Source organism: Myiozetetes cayanensis, unplaced genomic scaffold (genome assembly GCF_022539395.1).
Source record: "Myiozetetes cayanensis isolate MyiCay16 unplaced genomic scaffold, myiCay2020 scf10, whole genome shotgun sequence".
Classification (NCBI taxonomy): Eukaryota; Metazoa; Chordata; class Aves; order Passeriformes; family Tyrannidae; genus Myiozetetes; species Myiozetetes cayanensis.
In genome coordinates, this window is record NW_026086605.1 from 5,093,209 (window position 1) to 5,115,000 (window position 21,792).

Below are 21,792 nucleotides of genomic sequence, written 5' to 3' on the forward strand. Positions count from 1 at the left end.
GGGGAGCGCTGTGACTCTGAGATATGAGACGAAATTCTTAAGTAAACACAAGTGACATTTGGCATATAAATAAGTTTGGGAATACTCTTGCACAAGCAGCGCAGGTCGACAGAGATCTTTTATCTCCTGGTTTAAAATCAGCTTTGGAAATGCAAAAAGTGCAAAGTGTTTGGGGAAGGAGTGGTGGAAGGAGAGGGCCTGAAGGCACAGTATGGGGTGGGATGACAGGGTGGTGGTCACTGGTCTGGAGTGACCAGCTTCACTTCTCATCGACATTGGTTCTGGGAAAATCTATGCTGTGCTGCACGGGTTTCTTGAAAACTTTCTTTTTTTTTTTTTTTTAATTATCTCTTTCCCTCTTTCCCCCCCTCTTTTTTTTTATTTCTCTTTCTTTATTTCTCTCTTTTTTTTTTTATTTCTCTCTGTTTCTCTTTATTTCTCTCTCTTTTTTAAAAATATTTTTATCTCTTTTTCCCCTTTATTTTATTACAATTAATGTATAACAGAGCTCTTTAGAGAGAAAATACTGATTTGAAATAACACAGTAAACAAATAATAAGGGAACAGGAGTCTGTATATCCATACATCCATAAAATGCTTTGCATCCACACATGCGCACCCGGTTCTTATTGTGTAGGTTTGCTAAGGGGATTTACCTCCTTTTTAATATTTTTGAAGGCTGCTTTATGATCCTGTTGACCTGCTATTAGCAAAAGCTTAGCTTTCAACAAAGGTAATTAAATTATAAAATCACTGCTGCAATCATCAAACTACTCATAAACCAAGAAATGAAAAAAAAATACCCCGAAATAAAAATCTTGCAGGCTTCTCCTCCCGTAATATTGCTCCCTGATGTTAATTACATTTAAATGGGAGAGTACTATTTTGGTATCATTCATACGCCTCCAAAAGTACTTTCCAGTTTATCATACCTGTCAACCCCAGTGCATCACAGGCTAATACTTTATTAAGAAAAAAATCATTAGGGAGCTGCTGATCCCATTTAAGTACATTGGGCAGAATGTAAGACTAATTAAAAAGCATATTTTTACATTATTAATTTCTGAGTTTCACACTTAATGAATGTGAAATGACAGGGCTACTATTTTTATATTCAGGCTCTCTGGGCTCTTCAGCCAGGGGAATTCAATTCTGGGGATTTTTTGCAAAGATGCTTCTTGGGAGATTTGTTTTCAAGAACAGCTAAGCTTTTTTAGCTGTGCCTTTTTCTGGGAAATTATACCAAAGCATATTACAGTCACTTAAAAAGAGTAGTTAAATAGATGTTGTGTTGGGTTTTTTTTTTTCATCCCACTGCTATAAAAGTATTTTAGATGAGGTATAAAATATGGTTTTTAAATGATATTATGATTTGCAAACACTAAAAAATAATTGCGGTGGAGTTGAGAGAGAGCAAAAACATCTAATCTTTATTGTGTAAGACAATGTGATAAAATATTTTACAGCCAAAAGCTCATTTTGCATCTGGAAAATTGTGTAAACTGATGGGGGGGGGGGGGAAATCTCATTAAAATCAAAGGTTATTTTTAATATTCCTCAAACAAAGCAACACTTATAACTGCATTTCCCCTCCCCGTATTTATTAAATTAGACAATTGTGCGAATGCCTGATGTTCTATTTAAATAAAGACATAAAGTGATGGAGAGCGTGGGATGAGCTAATGGGGATGGAGAGATGGTTTGGAAGAGAGAGCCAGCCGCGGGAACGTCGGGATGGTGGAGGGCCGGTGCCGCTCCGGCCGTGGCTGAGCCTTAGGTGTTGCATTCCCGAGCCCTGGCACCGCGGCCCCGCAGCACCGCCACTTTTATAGGGCTCGGCGAGGAGGAGTGGAGAGAAGCAGGGATTCTTTTTTTTTTTTTTTTTTTTTTTTTCCCTTCCCTCCTTTTTTTTTTTTTTTTTTTTTTTTTTTTTTTTTCCCTTTTTCCAAATGTGCTTACAATTACCTCTCTGTGTTTTTATTGTCTTTTTACTAACCACAAAACTCACACTGGAGGCAAAGCTTAACGGCTGAGGCTTTCCTCGTGTAAATATTAGGAAATTACATTTGTACAAACTGCGCGGCTTTGTAAAGGGGGCTGGAGCCACTCCAACACAAATTAATCAGGATAAAGTTGCTCTATGTTCAACATGACCATAGTTTATTTTCTTAAAGTATTAATTTGTCAACAGCTTTCCTGCCTCGCTGTGACTCATGTGGATGGCATTGAGGGAAGACACAGATGCAATCTTGCTGCTCTACCTTGCGGTTTTAGGAACCAGCTCCAGTTAATCAGACCATAATTGTGTTTAATTCCTCACTATTTGTTTTCCTACCAAAGTCAAATGACTGAAATATGAATATGAACCTGTGTTTAGATATTGTTTTCCCTAAAAAAAAAAAAAAAAGGCATGAAACTATTTTAACTGTTTGCTAAACAGTTTTTACTTACAAGCCCTTCCCTCCTCCGCTGTTTCCCCCCCTCCCTCAGCCCCAAAATAAATAAATAAGCTCTGGCAATAGCTTTTCAGCTGGTGTCCTTTGCTTTTTTCCCTCCTCAGTCATTCCCAGTGTGGAAAGCATTGCTTTCAAGCATGTCTCCCCTCACCCTTCTGCCTTCGCTCACTGCTTATTATATCACCCTATTTTTAATTATATCTTGATTTTCGTAAAATGATCATTCGTTGTTATGTTTCTGGAATGCAAACGTGAGCGTAATGGGATCTATTTTTCAGAGTTGCCAAAACAAATTAAGGGAAACATTCGGCTCTTCCTTTGCCAAATGTTTTAGTGTTTTTCCATGAAAGCAAATCTTATTTCGAACTGTATATTAAAGCTTAAGTAAATAATGCAGCCTGGAAGAAGCAAATTCTATTGTAAAATCAGTGCCTGTTCCCAGGCCTTGCTGGTGGTACCTGCACTGGGCTCTGCCCGGGAAGAACCGGGGTAATGATGAAATATTGTTAATTTTAATTTGCCTTTTGCAGAAACACCGAACTTTTTCCTGCGTGCTGCATGCAGTCCCCATAAATATGGAGCATTTGTTGTGGCCGCCTCACGGATGCCCAGGTAGGTGAGGAGGCTCTGGGGTAACAACATCACGCGGGGCTGGAGCTGGGAGCAGCTTTAGGCACCGAGCTTTGTTAATTGTGGGTTTGGGGGCTCGCCTGTTCTTTAGCATCTTTTATTAACATACATCCCCAAATAATATTGACACTCTTCTTGTTTTATTAGTACACGTTTACCTTGTTCATGGTTTTATTATTCAAGAATGCAGTTGTTGCCAAGTATTAATCAATATATTATGCTGCTCAGTTGGGCAAGCTGTACAAAAACATAGTGCCCCTAGGGTTAATACAGTCAAGAACTAGAAAAGTGTTTCAGACATGTACACAACATGTGGTTTACTATTATCATTAAATGAGGTGAACTGGGACTCTATACATATGGATTTTGAATTGCATAAATTTTGATTGATATCATTTGAAGACTGAGACCCTGAAAGGCTAGATTTTGTGAAAGACGATACACAGGCCAGCTATTACCACATACAATAATACCAGGAAAAATATCTGAAATGAGCAAGGCAGCTGGCTTTTAAATAGCTAAAACATAACATCAATACTTATTTTGAATAATGGAAAAAAGAGGTAAAAGATGTTGACCTCTGCCTGACAATAACATGTTCCAAAAGTAGAACTGGTCCCAGGAGAAAACCCCCTGCTCAACAGTAGCGACTAGGAAATTTTTTTCTTTCTCTCTCTCTTTCTTTCCTTCTTGTTTTCTCTTGTTTTTCTTTTAATTTTCTTCTTTTTTTTTCCTGTTTTAATACTTTATTCTCCTTCCCTGGCAAAGGTAAATGTGCTTTTGAACATGCAGGCAACCGCCAGCAAAAAAAAAAAAAAAAAAAAAAAAAAAAAAAAAGAGAACCAAAAACCCAACAAAAAAAAAACAAAACCCCAAGAATTTTTGCAAATTCAGGAAACACTTGAGAGGTAAAACCAACATCCTGAGACAGGAGACAAGGCCAGCTTTTGACACCGGGCTGGACCTGCGAGGCCGAAGGAAACCTGGAGCCAGGAAGCGACCGCCGCCAGGGTCAGGCCGCCGGGGACCCCGCTCCCGGCCGAGCACCGCAGGCCCCGGCCCGCCTTTTCATGGGAAATTTGCTGAAAATTTGCTGATCTGCATGAAACATTTCTTGGAGGGGGAGAGGAAGAGCCTTCCCTTGGCTTCTTGTGGGTTCCTGGTTAAGTGGGGACGATAATGTATGCGAGGAGTGTGAGGAGGCAGCGGGGCTCGGAGGCCCCAGGTCCATTTTTTCCCACTGTGTGACACACATGGAAAATCATCAATACCTCGCTTGGGCAGACTCATTCAATTTGCCTGTATTTGTTAAAACTTTTGAGGGAGCACCGGATGCTTAATGCTTCATTTATGATTTATGCTCCATAAATGTATTAAAACATTAACCATATTTCTGCTATGGCATACTTGAATTCTCCTGGGGAAAAGCCGGAGCGTTTCTCAGGCTGCTACTCCGGCTTCCCTGAGGAGCGAGATTATTTGTGTTGTGTTACACCTCCAAGTGTTGATTAGGCCTCGGTGTTACCCTGACAGAAGTGTCGTGTGGTGCTTCTCTTTAATGGGGTAATAAGCTACATCAACTGCATGAAGGAAATGTTCCTTTTCAAGTCAGAAATGGCAAAAAAGTTGGTGTGTGAAGCCAGAGAAGGCTCTGTCCCCTCTGTCCCCTCCACTCTAGTAATGCCCTCCTCTAATAGGGAACTGGTGGCTGTAGCACTTGGGTGGTTCGGGCAAATTTATAATCGGGGTTAGAACTCTCTAATATATTAAATGGTTACACAGCACCCTTTGCCGAGCCTGGTTTTTAACCGCCTCACAGCCCGGCAGGCTCCAAAACACGGCTGTTAATTGGAAAGCAGGAAGGTTAAAAAATAGACAAACTAGTTTTCTGGCTTGGCTTTGACAGCGTGGGTTATTTATGCAGGTTTTTTGTTGCCTTTTTTTTTTTTTTTTCCCCCCAGGTTTTTTTTTTTCTCCTTGTTTCATTTTTTTCCCCTCTCTTTTTGTGCTGGGGTGGAGGGGTGGGGGCGGTCTGGAGGATTTCTTAGTGGTTGGGAAGCTTCACATTTTTCAGTAAGCATTATTGGGTAACAATTGGTGCAAACATTATGGAGGGGGAAAGGCACATAAATCACGAAATAAAAAAATAGTTTCTGCACATTTTCAAAAAACACGTTGTGCTCTCTGAGGTCCTTTTCATTTTAACCAAATCAGGGGGAACTTGTCCTCACAGCGGCAAGGCAGATGGAACAATAAATCACAGGAACCATTGACTGCCTGCAGTGTACTCTCCGCAGCTGTCACTTTTTTGTCTCTTTGGTTTTAGCTGACATGGTTTGAGGTCCACTGTGAACCAATCTGGACTTTTTTTTTACCGTCATATCCATCAAAACGACCAGTAGCCATCAACCTACTGCAGCGATCGATTCGTTTGCTTATTCTCACGCATAAGCCAATACTCAGCTCACTAGGTGAGGCTTGGGAGAAGCACCTCATTTTAGCTATATTTTTTTTTTCTCCCCCTCTTTCTTTCTTTTCTTCTCTTTTTTTTTTTTTTTTTTTTTTTTTTTTTTTTTTTTTCCTTTTGCCTCCAGCTACAACTGTGATTTTCTGAGTGGTCTTGGCTAACGTTATTAAAGTTGCATCATGATAGATACGGAGCGGAGCCGGCAACGGCTTCCACCCACGAACAACAGCAAAACCCGAGAACAACCGTGGGGTTCTGCTGTTGTTGTCAGTGTTGCTTTCCAGGTGTAGCGAGACGTTTGCTAAGCTCGGAGTTTCCAACTCATTGCTTATTTTGCAAAGTAAACAAGCAAATGTTATGTGCATAACCTTAGCTGTCTCTGCAAAGGTCAGTGCCTGGCTGCCGATTTCTTCTCCTGCCTTTTGGTGGCACTCTGATGCCAGCGATTCCTTCTGGCGCGTTTGGGAAACAAGACGTCCTTTCTTAACAAAAGACTCAATCTACAAAAGGCTGCAAAAAAACCCCCCAAAATTGATTAAATTTGAACTAGAGTATGAAAGTTTAGTTGGGTGGGTAAAATCGCCCGGTAATCACTAAATAGGGGCCGATCCACACCGTGGGCTGAAGGGCTGTGCTGGGCTCAGACAGGACTGTGTGGGATGCTGGTAAAACAGGGGGTCCCTCCACAGTCCAACAATACCTATGGATACTTGGGATTGGATATCACATTATGTGGTTCCAGTTTATGACCTGAAACGTTGCAAAGTGTCTTTTGCATTTGAGCAAAGTGTGTTTTCCCGAAGCACCGTCTGTCACTGACTGAACTTCAGGTCACATTTTGGACGAGAGTGTGGGGTTTTTGTGGTATAAATAGAAGTGAGGAAATACATAGGTAATACAGTCATATTAATATTTTTTTTTTAATGTCAAAAATACCTGCTCACTTTAAAAAACCTTCAGTTAGGTCAAGTTAAATTTATTATATACAATTTTTTTTATAGCTGAACTCTGTGATTTTGACTTGAGGTGACAGCTGAAAAGCACCAGAAACCCTTGGAATTTCAGATCTATATATTACTATAAAGGAAGAAAATAAAGTTCCGCCAGGAGAAGGCAGGGAATTGCATTTACCAAATATACATAGTTTAAAAAACACAACCCCTGAAACATTTACCTTAAAAAAAGTCAAGAGAGCAGAAGTTTTCTTTTGTATCTATAGAGCAAACATCCCTGGGATTTGTAATAAAAACCCAGTTATGAGATCCGGGGTCCCTCCTGTTAACAAGGATCTCTTAGCAGATATTGAAATATTGCCACGTTGGAGAGAAGTTATTTAAGGACCCTCCAGGAGCTGATGCAAAGGCAGATTCTGCTGAGACTGTTTTCCTCTCTGCAAACCTTTGAAGGGAGCGTGTCCTGAACATATTCCACTTTAGAGAGATGCAACAAATAACAAGCTACAGCCAAAGCCAGCTCAGCTTCATGATGAATTTCAAGGAGCGTGACCAATAATCCTTCTACTTATCTTAAAAATGCTGTGGAAGTAGTAAACCATTACCAATACAACTGAAAGCAAACTGTGGGGGGAAAATAAGGAAGAAAAATCACAGAACAATCCATCTGTCAGTGAGCAACCCAAAAATCCCGAGTCCAGTCAAGTAGTTAGTGCATGTTTTTCTGTCCTGCTAATGGATTTCATATTGTTGAAAATATGAATTACAGAATAAATCAGAAGAAAGGAGCTGTTGTGGGTCTGATCCTGCTCTTGGATTCAGTGAAAATATCAACCTGATTCTGTTTGCTGCTACTGGGGTGCACATCAGATTAATTATTCAGTGTAAATTACTCCAGATTGGCAATCGGAGCTCTCTAAATTTACTCACAGCCTGAGGAACAAGGCTGAGAGTCGATGAGGGTCAGACCAGTTTAGGCTGCGGATTTTCACAAACCCTCGCCCTTAACTCCAGGACATACACACACATCTTAAATATACCTTTAAAAATGTCTTGTGCTGGGGAGATGCCAAACAGCTCTTGCTCCCTTTAGGGGAGACATGAAGAGTTACAAACCATGAGCCCTGTGCCAGAGCTGCTGCCTAGAAAAAAAAATCCCTGTTTCAAGTGACTCAGAGTTTTGGCTGAAGAGGGAGAGCAGGATAAGAGGGCCCTGCGTTATAGCAATTACGCAGGAATAAGGAATTTCACTCTGATTACCGTGCCAGCAAAAGCTGTATATATATTATATCAGATAACATGGTCCTGCCTGTGAAAGGAAGGCCACTAATTCCACAGAATTCTTATTTTCAAATGAATTCCAACGGCGAGAGCAGGGAGCAGCTTTGTTAAAAGGGCCAGTCATTAATATGCCTAATGGGGACTTTTCTCCTGTTCCTACCGAATGGTCTCTAATATAATTCCATGTTTTAACAGGAAGCAGTTCTGCATATTTTCTAATTAGCTTTCCATGGCAGATATTTATTAAATGAAAGAAAGAAATGGGGGGAAAAAAAAAAAAAAAAAGACAGTGCGAACACAAAACTTTGCTCGTCACTTGGCTATTAAACACCCTGGGTTTAACATGCACCAAGCTGTGTGAGGTGGGTGATGTGTGGGAGCTCCTGGGCTGCTCCATGTGCTCAGTGCCCGGCACAGGCACAGTCCTGGCAGGATCGGGCCCGCTGGTGCTGCCGCCGCTGCTGCCGCTGTTGTTGTTTTCCAAGAGGAAATATTTCGGGGCTGCCCTAACATTAGTGCAACATATCACTCGGGCTGCATTCCCTGCTGACTGCAGGCTGTTTGATGAGTAATTAGGAGACCTTCTCTTTAGTTTGTTTGACATATTTTACAAAACGTGCGAATCTGTGAAAAATTTGCTTGTTCATTTAAAAGGCAGAGTTCCTAAATGAAGCTAAATAGATATCATTTCAGGAGGCTTTTCTTTTTTTTTTTTTTTCCTGTTACAACTTCAAACACAATAGGCTCTTTTTGCCTCAAAAAGGATTTTTTTTTTGTTTCTGTTGAGAAGTAATTATTCTGTTGCTGCATCTGCGTAGCTTCACTCAGAGCTCATACAGAGAAAATCTCTGTAATACTTGGAGATAAACATATCTAGACACACAGATATCCATGTGTGTACTTGAGTTTGTTTATATTTTACACCCACACATCAAAACTGGTATCATTAGCTACTTACTGGAAAGCAATAAACTCAGCTCTCTTTCCTCTGCCCACATCAAAGTTGAACACTTTTTTCTTGATTTTCCAACTTTAGCAAAGAAACCTCAGAGAAAATTTTAAATATTCTCAAATATTCCAGCACCCATTCTGCTCCTTTTGTAAAATACACTTTGAAGATCATTTGATGCTTCAGATTGCATGATTTCATCTGCTAATTCAACTTTCCTAACTATGGTAGTGTTGTGTAATTAAAAAGTTAATTTTTTTCTTGGTTTGAAACTCTTTGGAGTTTTTTTAAATATAAATATTATTTTCTTCCCTGCAAAAAGATGTGACACCTCTTAGCACTCCGAATTTCAGGCAAAGTTGCTTCTTGCACTATTCAGAATTAGAAATAAAAATTTATGTATTCAGAAATAAAAATATAACTGCTCTCAATTTTTTTCCTGTGAAAAAAAGAACTCTGCTATTTAGAGCCAAGCAGTCCTACTGACCCAAAGGTTAAAGTTTTCCCCAAAAAAGCAATGCTGGAATAAGGCTGTGCTAGCTGAGATTAAAATCCTTTTGTGCTGTAAGATGTGAGCACAGGGATGATTTAAAAACCCCATACTTTCCTAGTCAGCTCTACTTATTGCTTCAGGCTGAGCATTTTGTTTTCCCTTTTTTTTTTTTAATCCTTTCTTTTTTTATTTTTCCTTTTTTTTTTTTTTTTTTCAAGTGAACACTTGCTTATTTTGGGGAAGCCTCTCATTTATCTGTGCCTGCTTCTTCCAGAGACTTTTTCCTGCTGGAGAATTACTGCCTGGCACATCAATAGGCTGCAAATTACATAAGGGCTGTGTTTAACTTGCAGCCCGATTGCCATTGTCGGGAGGGTCCCCGTCTTTTAGCTAAACTGCCTTTTTCTGGAGGAATTTCAGATGTCTGTAATTGCTGCTCCTTTCAGCACAGCTTAAGGTATCAATATCAACTCAATTTGAATATCATAAGTGGGAAGTTGCTCTAAGCAAAACAAAAACATGTCAGTTGCCCAGGTGACATTTTGTAGCAAACAAGGAAATCACAACTCCAGGAAGTGTTGTATTTTATGCCAACAACAATATGACAGTTTTCTCTGTAAAGAAAACATGACACTTTTCCAAATATCAGAGGATGCCTCCGCTGCTCAAGGGATTCCTGTACTGTCACTGAAATGGAAGGTCACAGGCTGGTTTCATGATTTCTATAGTTTCAAAATGTTGTGGTGGAGCGTTTGCACGCTAAATGCTGTAGGCTAAGGGAAATCTTTCCCTTCATCTCTGAAAGAAGTGACAGGAAGAAAAAGGTCCTACTTTGACAGCAGTAACCTCTAGGTCTAGAGGTTCTGCCCCGAGCAACTCTGAAGTAAAATTACCTATGTTAATGTGTTGTCCTCGCTGTCATCCAGGCACACGTGTGTGAGCGTGCAAAGAGTCCGAGGGGCGAGTGTGCAACCCAGGGGCTCCAGCAAATGCTCCTGTCCTGTTTTCACCTGGCTGTGGCTGTAATAAGCACTGGAAACTTTCTGCAAACGATTTCTTTTAGAGGTGGGGTTTCCACTTCGACTTCAAGAAGGTAGGGGCTGACTTGCTATGCCGGTGCCTAATTCTTAGTGCTTAAATAAACAGACTTTTGCTTTAAGCTCAGGAAAAAAAGTTTTAACTTCAGGGCTATGGACAGGATCAAAACACATTTGTTTCCAGCCTTCCTCCTTTTTTTATTCTTCCCTCTCCCCCTTAAAAAACACACACCTTAGTCTATAGATTATATACTTCCTGCTGCCCTTTTTATAAGCAATAAGAATTTAATAACTGAGGGCAACTCTATAGTAATATTTATATGGGTCAAGTGGCTTAAAAGTATGCAATAAATGTAAAGTTATGAACCACATTGCCCCTTTTTAAATAATGCAGCTAGCACCGAGATATTAGGTTTCATATTCTGGAAAAAGGTGTTTTAGCCTAGGCTTTAGGAGTACACCAGACATGAAAAGTTATACTGATCCCATAATAAAGTCACTGCCTGCTTAATATGGTGTGTTATGTAGAGCTCCAGATCTTAATAGCAGACCACAGCAAGAACGTCCCAGATGATATCAACAAAACCTTCGCTTTCTCATTAGCAATCAGCAAATTCTCCTGGTGTCTGCTGGTTTCAAATAAGGGCAAGTGCCTCTATTCCTGGTGTGAAGCCCAATAGGATAATAGAAATAATGCAGTCTAATCAGCAGCGAACACATGAGATCCCCCCGTCAGAGCAGGGCTTGGTGACTCCCCTTCAGCAGCTTGTAACAGCCTTGCTGGTCCTGAGGAGCAGGATCTGTGGGATTGCGGGAGAGGGAGCAGGAAAAGCCACTCCTCGTGCATTTCCACCATCACCTCCCTGCCAGAGAACAGCTACTATTTACAAACAAGAGGGGTTTGAGGATGTTTGCATAAAAATAAATATTAACCCCCGCTTAGAGTCGTTGTTTCGAATGTGTAAAGAAAAGCTGTGCATGGTTTCTGTGTATATAAACACATCTACGTGTGCATTGATTTGATTTGATCTCATCAAACCATCAACTTCTTCAATAAATCTGATCAAATATTTGTCATCATGGCCCAAATGACTATTCCTTTGTTGTCCTGTACACTGCTGATGTCTGCACACTGTCTGCATCTGTATCAGTATTTTTTTTTATTTATTGCTGTTAGATTTAAACAGATTTTGTGTTTGGACATACATTTGCAGCAGGGTATTATTAAGTGAGGGGACAACCATTGCTGTTAAGCCATTATGATGTAAGTGTGAAGGGCACACAATTGTCCTGCTCTTGCAGCCTAAATAATCCATGGCTATGCTTGGGGAAAGGCAGAAGAGTTTCAGTTTTTGCACTGATTTTATAATTGTAAGGGTTCCCCTCCTCCCCCTCTCCCCCCCCATTTTCCCTTGTGATTTCTGTGTGCTCTTAGAATATCACTGATTTCTATTTAAGAGCATTTTTTGCACCCTTGTTCAGCCCTGGTTAAAAATTAAGCCTGTGAATGTGGCTGGTGCCATGCAAGGAAATGCAAGTCTAAGCTGCAGCAGTGTAAACAAAAAAGTGTTTTAAGAGGTGCTTAACTGTGTTTTGAACCCTGATTAAGCCTAAGGTTACTCAGTGTTTATATGTGCATTTGGAGTGCGTTGGGAAAATTCAGTGTTTAATGGTTCCTGTGCTGATCTTTTGTTAGAGCCCTGGGCTGCGGTGCCTGAGAGCAGCGATTACTGGACAGATTAAAAACCACAAACTCGCTCTTGTTCTGAGTTTTGTCCAACTTTATTCCTGCTGATGGGAAGCAGGGGTCCCCATATCTCCCAGAGTGAGGACTTTAAAAGCTGATACCACGAGTCAGTCCCCCGAGCTCTGATTTAGCTACTGGAGTGAACAGTGAGGTAAGGGAGTGCTATTTTGGACACATTTGTAAAATTGGGAATGGTTTCCATCTATGGGTCTCATTATGGTTCTCGGGTCTGATTTTTTTCTTTTAATAACATGGACAAGGATGGTACCTATGAAGGGCAAATATTCAGAAAAAAAACCCCCAAAACAAAAAAGGGTGATGACAAAGGGCAATGAGGCAACAGCACAAAGCCTCTTGCTTCCAACTTCTCTGCACTATTTTGAATTCTATGAATGACCTTGCTGAGTGCTTCATTCTCCTAAAATAACGAGCAGGTCAATACCAGTCCTGCTTGTGTGATAAAATGCAGTAATTGCTGACCAGGACATGTCCACAAAGGAGCTGGGAGAGCTGATCTGTGGGAGCGAGGACATTTTCACCAGCAGGGTCAGGAGATCCTGACAGTTCAGGACAGTCCATGGCAAAGGAAGACAAGGAATGTCGAGGCAGACTGAAAAAATGAGCTGATGGATGAGGGTGACGTTACCAAAGGGAAAACTGTGCTGGCAAATAAATGCATATTTACTAAAAGGAAACCTCTTGTTTATGAGAAGTGAGAGGTGAAATTGAGACTACTGATGCTAAATTACATGATTATTTTGCTCAAGTGAGAGGGGAGAAAAGGGCTCTGGGGGAAAGTTGGCTCTGCAACATCCAAGCACCAGCTACCTGCACCTACAGGGAGGTTAGAAATTTAGGAGAAGGTGTCTGATATCAAAGCAGGGAGGCTGTGGAGCAGACTCCATATGTGGGTAACGATGTGAAAAACCACTAACGGCTCTTAAAGCAGAGCCTGATGACAGGGGATTAGAGGACATGTCTGCAATGGAAAGGGCCTGGATGGGAAGACCCAATGAGCCTCATCCAGTCCAGTTTAATGGAAACGCCCTGGAAAGTGGAAATACTGAGGCACATCAAGCTCAGACTTCCATTAGAAACTTCCATTTTAAGTTACTTTTATTACTATGGATTCAATCCATATAGTTTCCAAGGATGGGGAGCGCCTGGGATCAGCCACTGCAGCTCTGTGCTGTGGGAGGGCACCTCTCAAGATGTGCTGCATTAACAGGGACATGATCTGAGCTCATATTTTACCAAAGAAAGAGGTTTTGAAGAGATTTCAACAGTGATTGTGTGCTACAGAATTCAGAGGACAAGGGGCACAAGGTGGGGCAAGAGGATTTTTGTTGCTCAGGGAGAGCAGATACACAGGGCCACTGCCCTGATGTGATGCCACTTCTCTGTGTCTTACTCTATATGAACTACAAACAGATTAAAACCAGAAAAGGACCATAAAAAAAAAGAGAGAAAACAAAGTAGAGAAAGGGGAATGTTAGGATATTAGGAAGGAATTCTTCCCTGTGAGGGTGGGGAGGCCCTGGCACAGGTTGCCCAGAGAAGCTGTGGCTGCCCCATCCCTGGAAGTGTCCAAGGCCAGGTTGGACAGCGCTTGGAGCAACCTGGGCTAGTGGAAGGTGTCCTTGCCCTTGACAGGGGCATGGAACAAGATTAACTTTAAGATCCTTTTAAATTCCAACTAGTACGTATTGCCTGAGCTTTCAAGACATCAACGTTGCCTTCCTCCAGCCTGGGACACCATTAAAATGACACTTGTATGAGCTGTGCCTTGGAAGTGTCGTTTGCATCGTGGCTTTCACTTCATCCCACACGTGGGAACCCAAACCTTGGAGTCCTGGAAACCTTGTGTGTCTGCAGCTTCTCTGCCAGCCTGACAAGGGATCATTAGTAACTCGCTGATGTCTCTCTCTGTTTGTTCTACTTCACGAGACACTTCCCCAACTAATTTAGAACAAAGCTTGGTGTTTACTTGGCTTCACAAAATGACACTTTTTTTCCCCCAAGATTGCTGCAAAGGCTTGGGAAAGAATATTTACATAAACAGGTTTCAACTTCATCAAGAACAGGTCAGGAAAGGAGGGCAGATCCAAGTGGAGGGGAAATGGAGCAGAGCATAAAGTAGGAGTAGTTGATCCTTCATTTAGGGCTGCAAAAGAAGTGCTTTGAATGTCTGTAGGGCTGTGAGGGAGTCACACAGTTACCTGAGCCCCCTAAACTGCAGGAAATACCAAGGAAGAGCAGTGGGGAGGGGTTGGCATCGACAGCAAGGGCAGCACGAGGCAGAAAACCATCCATGTGTCGCAGCAGCTTTGTGCAGCAACTGCACTCTGGAAGCCTTTGAAGCCCAGAGACTATGAAATTTTAATTGTTAGCAACCTCTCAGGGACCTGGGGATAATACCTGTAGGAAAACTTATGGCATTCCCGCTGGAAGGAAGGGAGAGGGTGGCAGTGAGGTGAGCACCACAGGATCTCCCTGTGTGAGTGGAGCCATGGCCTCCACATGCATCTGCCGTGCCCAAACTTCACTCACCAACTTTCTCCCTCTTGGGGGAAAGGTGACTCCTCAAGACTCATTCCAGGAGCCGAGGGGCATCTTGCATGGACAGGAAGAAGCAGAATTAGTTTGTGGAAGCGGCTGGGTCCAGTATGTAAATAAAAGCAAGTCACATCCTCATTATGTGGCTCTTTTGAATAAATGTTAGCCTTTAAGTGCCAGCTGTCACTCTATGCATGGCCTCCCTTCTTACAACTAACCTCTCCGTCACCTCGCCTTGTCTCCCTAACTTGTCCTATTATGCAGTACCAAGCTGAGTCATTGTTTCAAGCAGGAGGTGACATGTTAATAGCTTAATAATAGTATAATCTCGCAAATAATAATATGCTGTCACACTGTCTGAAGCACAATGTTTACAGGAGAAGTGGTAATGTATGATGACAGTAATTTGAATAAAAATGAATTTACTGCTCTTGTCTCATTTGCAGTAAATTTTCGCATCTTTCATGCACAACTGGTGCTCCATGACCTCTTTCATTATTGTGTTCTCAGTGGCTGCTGCTTGCTTTAAAGTGAAAGGCAGGCAAATGAAACAGAAACCTGCAGCTTAATAACTGATCTCCAGAAAAGAGTTTGCACGGCGGCTTCTGGAAATCTCACTTTGTTTGTTTACGGAGCCGATCCATTGTCAGCCAGGCTGTTTAATTAATGCAAGCTGGAGGTGCCGATTGAAAAGCAGGCACGGGCTGATACCATTATGTATTGACAATTTACAAAATAATTGTCATTAAAATGTGGCAGAGGGAAGGAAAAAAGGGCTTGGAATACAGAGAGGAGCGTATGGGGTTGAAATTTGAGTTTGCGCAGCTTAAGGAGAAACTGTTTGAAATGCTCTGGGTGTTGTTTGAAGTGGAGAAAAGCAATCATTGAGTTAATTATAAATGTCTGGTGATATGATAGTGGACTGGTAAAACTTAAAAAAATTCCCCTGAATATATAAAATATCTGGTTGTGGGTGGTTTCTAACTTGCTTTTTGCTGTATCATAAAATTCTGCCATTTCCATGTCTGATACGGACCAGGACTACTGGCATTATTCTGACAAATAAATAGGGAATGTACTCTAGATCAAAACTGCCTTTGGAAAATTTAAATTCCTAGGACAGTTCTGTTTCTCTAAAAGAAAAAAGAAGTTATTACGTGATGTGGTTCATTTGATGAAAAAGAAGAAAGTTTACAACTCACAACTGATATGCCTGGACTAAATTTAGTTTGATGGAATGAGGACAACTAATTGAAACTTGCTGGGACTCAAAACACTGTACAGGACAAATTCTCCCCAAAACTGTTAGGTTTTATCTAAGTTTAAGTGAAAGTATAGAATTAAAAAATGTGGTTTGCATGACCTAGTTCATGGGTTGAAGTAATTAAGACCCCAGATTACCTCTCTCCCTTTAAATATATGCAAGTACAAGTATGTATTTTTTCATTGCTTGTGTTTGTATCTAATAAATAAAATATTTTTCTCTAAATTGAAAGTTAAGCAGTGTTAAGTTTTTTGTTTATTTTGGGGGTTTTGTTGTTGTTTGTTTGGGTTTTTTTATAGCTCTGCTACTGCTCTCCTGCTCCTCCTGCAGAAACTGGGAGCTGAGCTGGAGACCAACCTCAGTGATGGGCCACACTGAGTGTGTGTACTGGAAAATCCATTAGGAAAGGGACACACTGGGTGATAAATCATAGTAAAACACAGTTTGTTGTATTTTTGAATCTGAGTTTAAGAGGGGCACAAATTAGTCTTCAGTGTCCCAGCTTTGCACACTGATGTTAAAGGCTGAGATCTTTCTATTCTGCTCTTTTTAAAACAAGGCATGAGTGTTTTCTCCTACATTGACATTGATTCAAGTAATTCAAAACTGCTCTCAGATCTAACTCTCATGTTTATTTGCAAGGTGCAGGTTAGAGCTGGTCTCTAGCCCAGGAGAACTTGTGTCAGCACGGAGCTGGGAGCCATTGCGTGCTGCTGCCATGGGATGGCCCAGCAATTGCTCTTTGGTGCCTGCTCTGCAGCCCACAGTGATGTGCAACTCTTATATATCTGTTGTTATGCTATTTAATAGCGATAAATGGTGTGCACTATGTGGCTGGAGGGTGCCAGGGAACTCTGGCAAGAGGCAGCACCCAGCTCCCCATGGGGCCAAGGTGATCTTCGGGACCCACCACCTGCCAGTTTTAATTATTATCTTCTGAGATGTTGCATCTAGAATGGACCTTCAGATCCTTAAACTGCTTAATTTTAAACCTAATCTAGTGGGAGTTGTCCCTGCCTGTAGCAGGGGGTTGTGACTAGATGATGTTCAAGGTCCCTTCCAACCCGAACTATTTTGTGATTTTATGATTCTATGATTTTAGGAAGAGAGTGCAGGCAATGGGTTTTTAAACACTTTGCAAGGTTAAGATTGTTTTTAACTGAATTTGCCTTTTTTTTTTTTTTTTTTTTTAACATGGGTAGTACAAGGGGCTTCGATGGGATTGCTCAGAGCAGCAAGGGCTGAGTGACCCTCTCCAGGTAACTGCATTAAAATAAATGGCTTTGTTGAAAAGATTTTTCTATTGGAAAATATTTTCTATTTAAAAATAATTTGGGTTTTCCCAGTGTGCTTTTAACTATTTTCTTCATTCTGGAAATTCTAGCAGTGTGAGTTAAAAATCAAAATATTTGTGTCTTCACAGAACCAAGTAATGATTACTGGAGATTATGTGCAATAGGGTAGAAAAGAACAGAGCACAAAGTCTCTCTTTGGCTGATGGAGTTTATTTTATGTGTATAAAAGGTCTCTTTACCCTGACTCACTGATATGCAAGGGGATATCAACACTACTATGTCCTGCTTGCAACTTAAAGGTCCTTTACCTTGCTTAGTGGCACCTTTTAATTATTTAAATGGAACAGATTAAAGGTGTATTAATTAGGTGTATTTAAGATTGTTAAATATGTCAGTGCCCTAAACAGCCAAACTCATCCACAGATATATGTGTCAGTTATTTGCCAAATGCAATTTTCCCTGGGACAAAAATAGCCCCAAAATGTTGTATTTGTGGAAATAAATAGTGGGTGGAGCTGATTTTCCCGGAGTGAAAGTCAAGTGGAGTTTTTAATTGACTCCACCAGGCGCTGGATCAGCCTGTGGGGTGTTTGGTGCTCAGTTACAAGTTAGTGCTCTCTCTAATCACCTTGTTCTCTAAAGGAAATAGATACTAAACAGGAACCATCTGGTAATACATTCTGTACCTCTTAATTACAATGTTTTGAGTGGCACCTAAATAAATTTCATTTACAAGCACATGACTGCTTGTCAAAAGCTCTGTTGATAATTTTATTATTGTAGTATACCTTCTCTCTTAATGACCCCGGCCCAGTAAAGTCAGGAATATTCAGCTCTATGGCAAAAAAAAAAGTGATTGTCTTAAAAAAAGAAAGGCACAAACTCCATCTTTCATGGCATGTTTCTAATTATTTTCAATGTTTTTGTTGTTTGGAATACCTCTGCACATGACGTGGTGATGTACCCACATGAAAAATGACCAAACCTCTAATTTCTTGGTAGAGAGGAGAAGCTGAGGCAGCTCTGTGGAGAGCCTGAGATTGTTGTAAAGTGCCTGTGTTATTTTATGATCTGTGTGTTCCTGGGTAGATGTACTGTAGCATTTAGACAATTTTCTCTTTGTTAGCTGCAGGAAAAGATCAATATTATAAAGAAGTGGAGTGACTCTGTGAATTAGTCTCCTGCGTTTTCACCCTGGGAAGTGGGGATTTAAATCCTGTCCCTGGTTTTGAGGCTGAACCACAAGCCCTGCTCAAAGTCCACGCTAGAGCCTCCCTCAGATTTGGGGTTTTTCAGTTTGGGGTTACTGGAGCTGAAAAGGGCTTTCCTCATGTCTTAGTAATGTCTGGTGGGAATTAGTCTGTATTAAAAAATCAGCATATAATCTGGCAGGATGCAGGATGATTGGCAGCTTCTGTTCAAGGAAAACCTGGGACAGCTCTTGGACGGAGGTGTCGCCACCACGTCCCATGGCATGCTGGATCTCATGGAAGGCTTTTTTGAAGTGAAAGATTTTCTCATGCCACAACATTAAACAGTGGCACATCCACTTGCCAGGGATGAGCAGCATCCTGAGGGTAAAACTGAATAAAAAAAAAATTATCAATAAAGTCCAGCTTTTACTAAGTTTTTCTGGGAAACTGCTAATTCATCTTCATGTACAAATGTCTTTTTAAAACAAGAAGTTGGAGGAGAGAGAAATACTAAGAGGAAGGGCACAATGGAGGTTTCTGGGAAAACAAGAGGAATGTGGCAACTAGAGGGGTTTTGTCCACTTCTTTGGGATGAGCTGCCCATGGGAAAACACAGCAGCATAAAAAGTAAAATAACCTTTTTTCTAAATTCATGGCAAATTAAAAAAGGATTCCTACTGCTCTCAGCAGGCTCCTTTATTCCTTTTTAGTTGCAGTTGATGGTTTTTCTCTTCTTAAAATAATTTTGTCTCCAGGTCTCAGTCTTGATGTGGGAACTTTAGGAAACAGATAAGCTTTCAAATATTTTTTTAATCAATGCTTTAGCAAGCTAGAGTTGAAACAGCACTTAAATTCAGAGAGGTACTGGTAAAATAGAGAGGATGATCTTCACCAGGAGGGTTTGTAAGTCGGGTTTGAGGCGACTGAGCTGCCTGAGCAGGAGAGGGAATTCACTGTACACAGCAAACTGTTATCCCCTACAATATAATATCTGGATTTGAAGCTGATATTTAAAGAGGGCACTTGCTTTACTTATGAGATTAAAGGCAAACGCTCTCTTTTAAAAATGAAGTCATGCTGTGTTTTGCACCTTTTGACACTTATTAACTCAGGTCATTAAAAAGAGGCTAATTAAAAAAGAATGTAAAACAAAAGAGTCATTTGTCTATCGCCGAGCTCGGTTCTTCATGTGCTCTGGCTGGAGGCAGTCTCTGTTTAAACCTTGGGTACAGAAAGCACTGGGAGCCACTGGGGCATGCTTGGAGCTTGTCATGGCTTTTGGCAACGCTGTGGTCCGGCTCATTATGCACCTCATAAAGAAGAGAAGTCATTGTCATCAAAATTAGCTGGAGCTGGAATTTACATTCGTGGAAATTTTGGTTTCACCACTGTCCTCTGGGGCCGGACAATAAAGGAAACCTTTTCCCAGCTGCAGTTAAAGAAAGTGAAGTTCAATAAACGCTGAGTGCTTCGTTAAGGCGTTTCCGAAAGGGCTGCGCTGCGAGCACGTGACGTTTTACAGCTGATGAGAATTTGGTGCAAGCAGCGTGTGAAGTTCACTGGTTTTTGGTGTGTGAGATGCACTCAGCACACCCAAAATTGGCTTGTAAAGAGAACAGCCTCTTGTAATCGCTATTCATCCCAAAGAGGTTTCTGTTCTTCCAAAGGGAGACTTTGCTGGCAGCTTCTCTCCTATAGGGTTCAGAAGTTTTTTTTCACAGAAATAAACTTTCCTGATGCTAGTGAGGGAAACCTTATGAGGACTTCCAAGGATGTATGAGCAGGTTTGTGGGGTATCTTTACCAAAAGTGTGTGTTGTGCCGGTCTGTCTGTCCTGAAGCTCATCCAAACTGAGCAAACTGGAGCTATTTTGAAGGCAGGAGTTTTTCTAGAAGGGTTTTACACCCTGCTGAACTCTACAGAAAAAGCCATAAAGGCTGATTTTCCCTGGAGGATGCCCGCCTTTCCCCAGGCAGATCCAGATGATGGTGCTTGGCGCTGGTTCAGCCACGATGCTGCAGGTCCAGAGCCGTAAAGATATTTATGGAAATATCTCCTGCAGGGTTTCAATTCCTTCCCACAGCTATGGGCCTTGCTGACCTTGGAGTGTCGGGTCAACCATCGAACATTTCTAGAGAGGGTTCTCCTAACAGAAATGTGCTCCTCCGAAAATCCAAGATTTGTGGGTTGGAATCGATTTTGGCCGCTGTTTTTTAAAGCCTCCCCAATCTCTCCCCACACAGATGACCGTAAATTCAGTCCAGAGCCTTGATTCACAAGGTATTTAAACAGATGCTCTTATTTAAACATAAATCCTATCATAAACTTCAAATTTATGCTTACATGATATCCTGACTTAGGGTCTTAGAGCTGGAAAACACAAAGGGATTAATGAACTTAAGGAAAAGGTTAGGAATGTCATTCAAATGCTGATTGAGGCAATGGCCTTTCCAAGGCAAGGTCTCTCCAGTGCTGGAGTCCGGCCCAAGCCTGGGAGAGGGAAGGAGGCAAGATGGGGTAAGATCCTGCCCAAATCTCAGGTGTGGTGGTGGCAAGGGACTACTCTACATCTTTGTTCCCTGTGCAGACACATCCCCTGGCCAGCCAAGCCCCAGCAGTGCCCGCTCAGCCCCTCGCTTCTCCTCCCAGCCAGGAAGGGCTCTGGGGGGCTGCCAAAGCAGACAGGGGAGTTTAAAGCCCTCCCTCCCCCCGAATTAATATATAGACCTATACATTGCAGAAACCCATGTGCCAAGTTCAGAGCTTCAAAAGCAGCGGCACACAGGACCAAAGGGTTAATAAACGTCTGCAGCAAAGCGTCTGGCGCTGGTGGGGGCTCCGATCATCACGGGAGGGAGCGGGACCTGCTTTGTGCAGGAATCTGGCTGTAACCAGAATATCCTGCAGGAAGCAGTCGTTTTAAACAAGCCATTTTTTGTTCTGGAATATAATTAATACATCAGGTCATGTTTTGTACTGCCAGTGGCGTGTTTATTACATTATTACTTCACAGACATTTTTCGCTGTAGTCCAGGAGTTAGGAGTCACTGGCTTTCTCACAGAGCTATCCCATTTAAGCAGGGTAGGTTTATACCTAGTCTGTGAATATTCATGTCTCCTGAAAATAATAACAGTATTATTGTTGCTGAAATCTTCAGGGAAGCTAGCTGCCAGTGAGAGATTATTTAAAGCAGGTTCTCCCATCACCCCTCCCCAATGAAAATGCTCAGAAAAATCCTTATAGACAGATAGGCACAGGGTTTTTTTTTTTTTCTTTTTTTTTTTTTTTTTCCTAAAGCCGTGTTTCCAAGGATAAAATCTTACTTGCAAAGATCCTTATTACATGTGCGTACCCTTAAGCTGCTGAGATGACACCACCACTTACAGGTGGTGGAGTGAAAGCAAGCAAAAGCAACAAACCCCTAAAGTCTCAAGTCACTGCAATCATCTTCAACTCCCAAATTGTCCTGG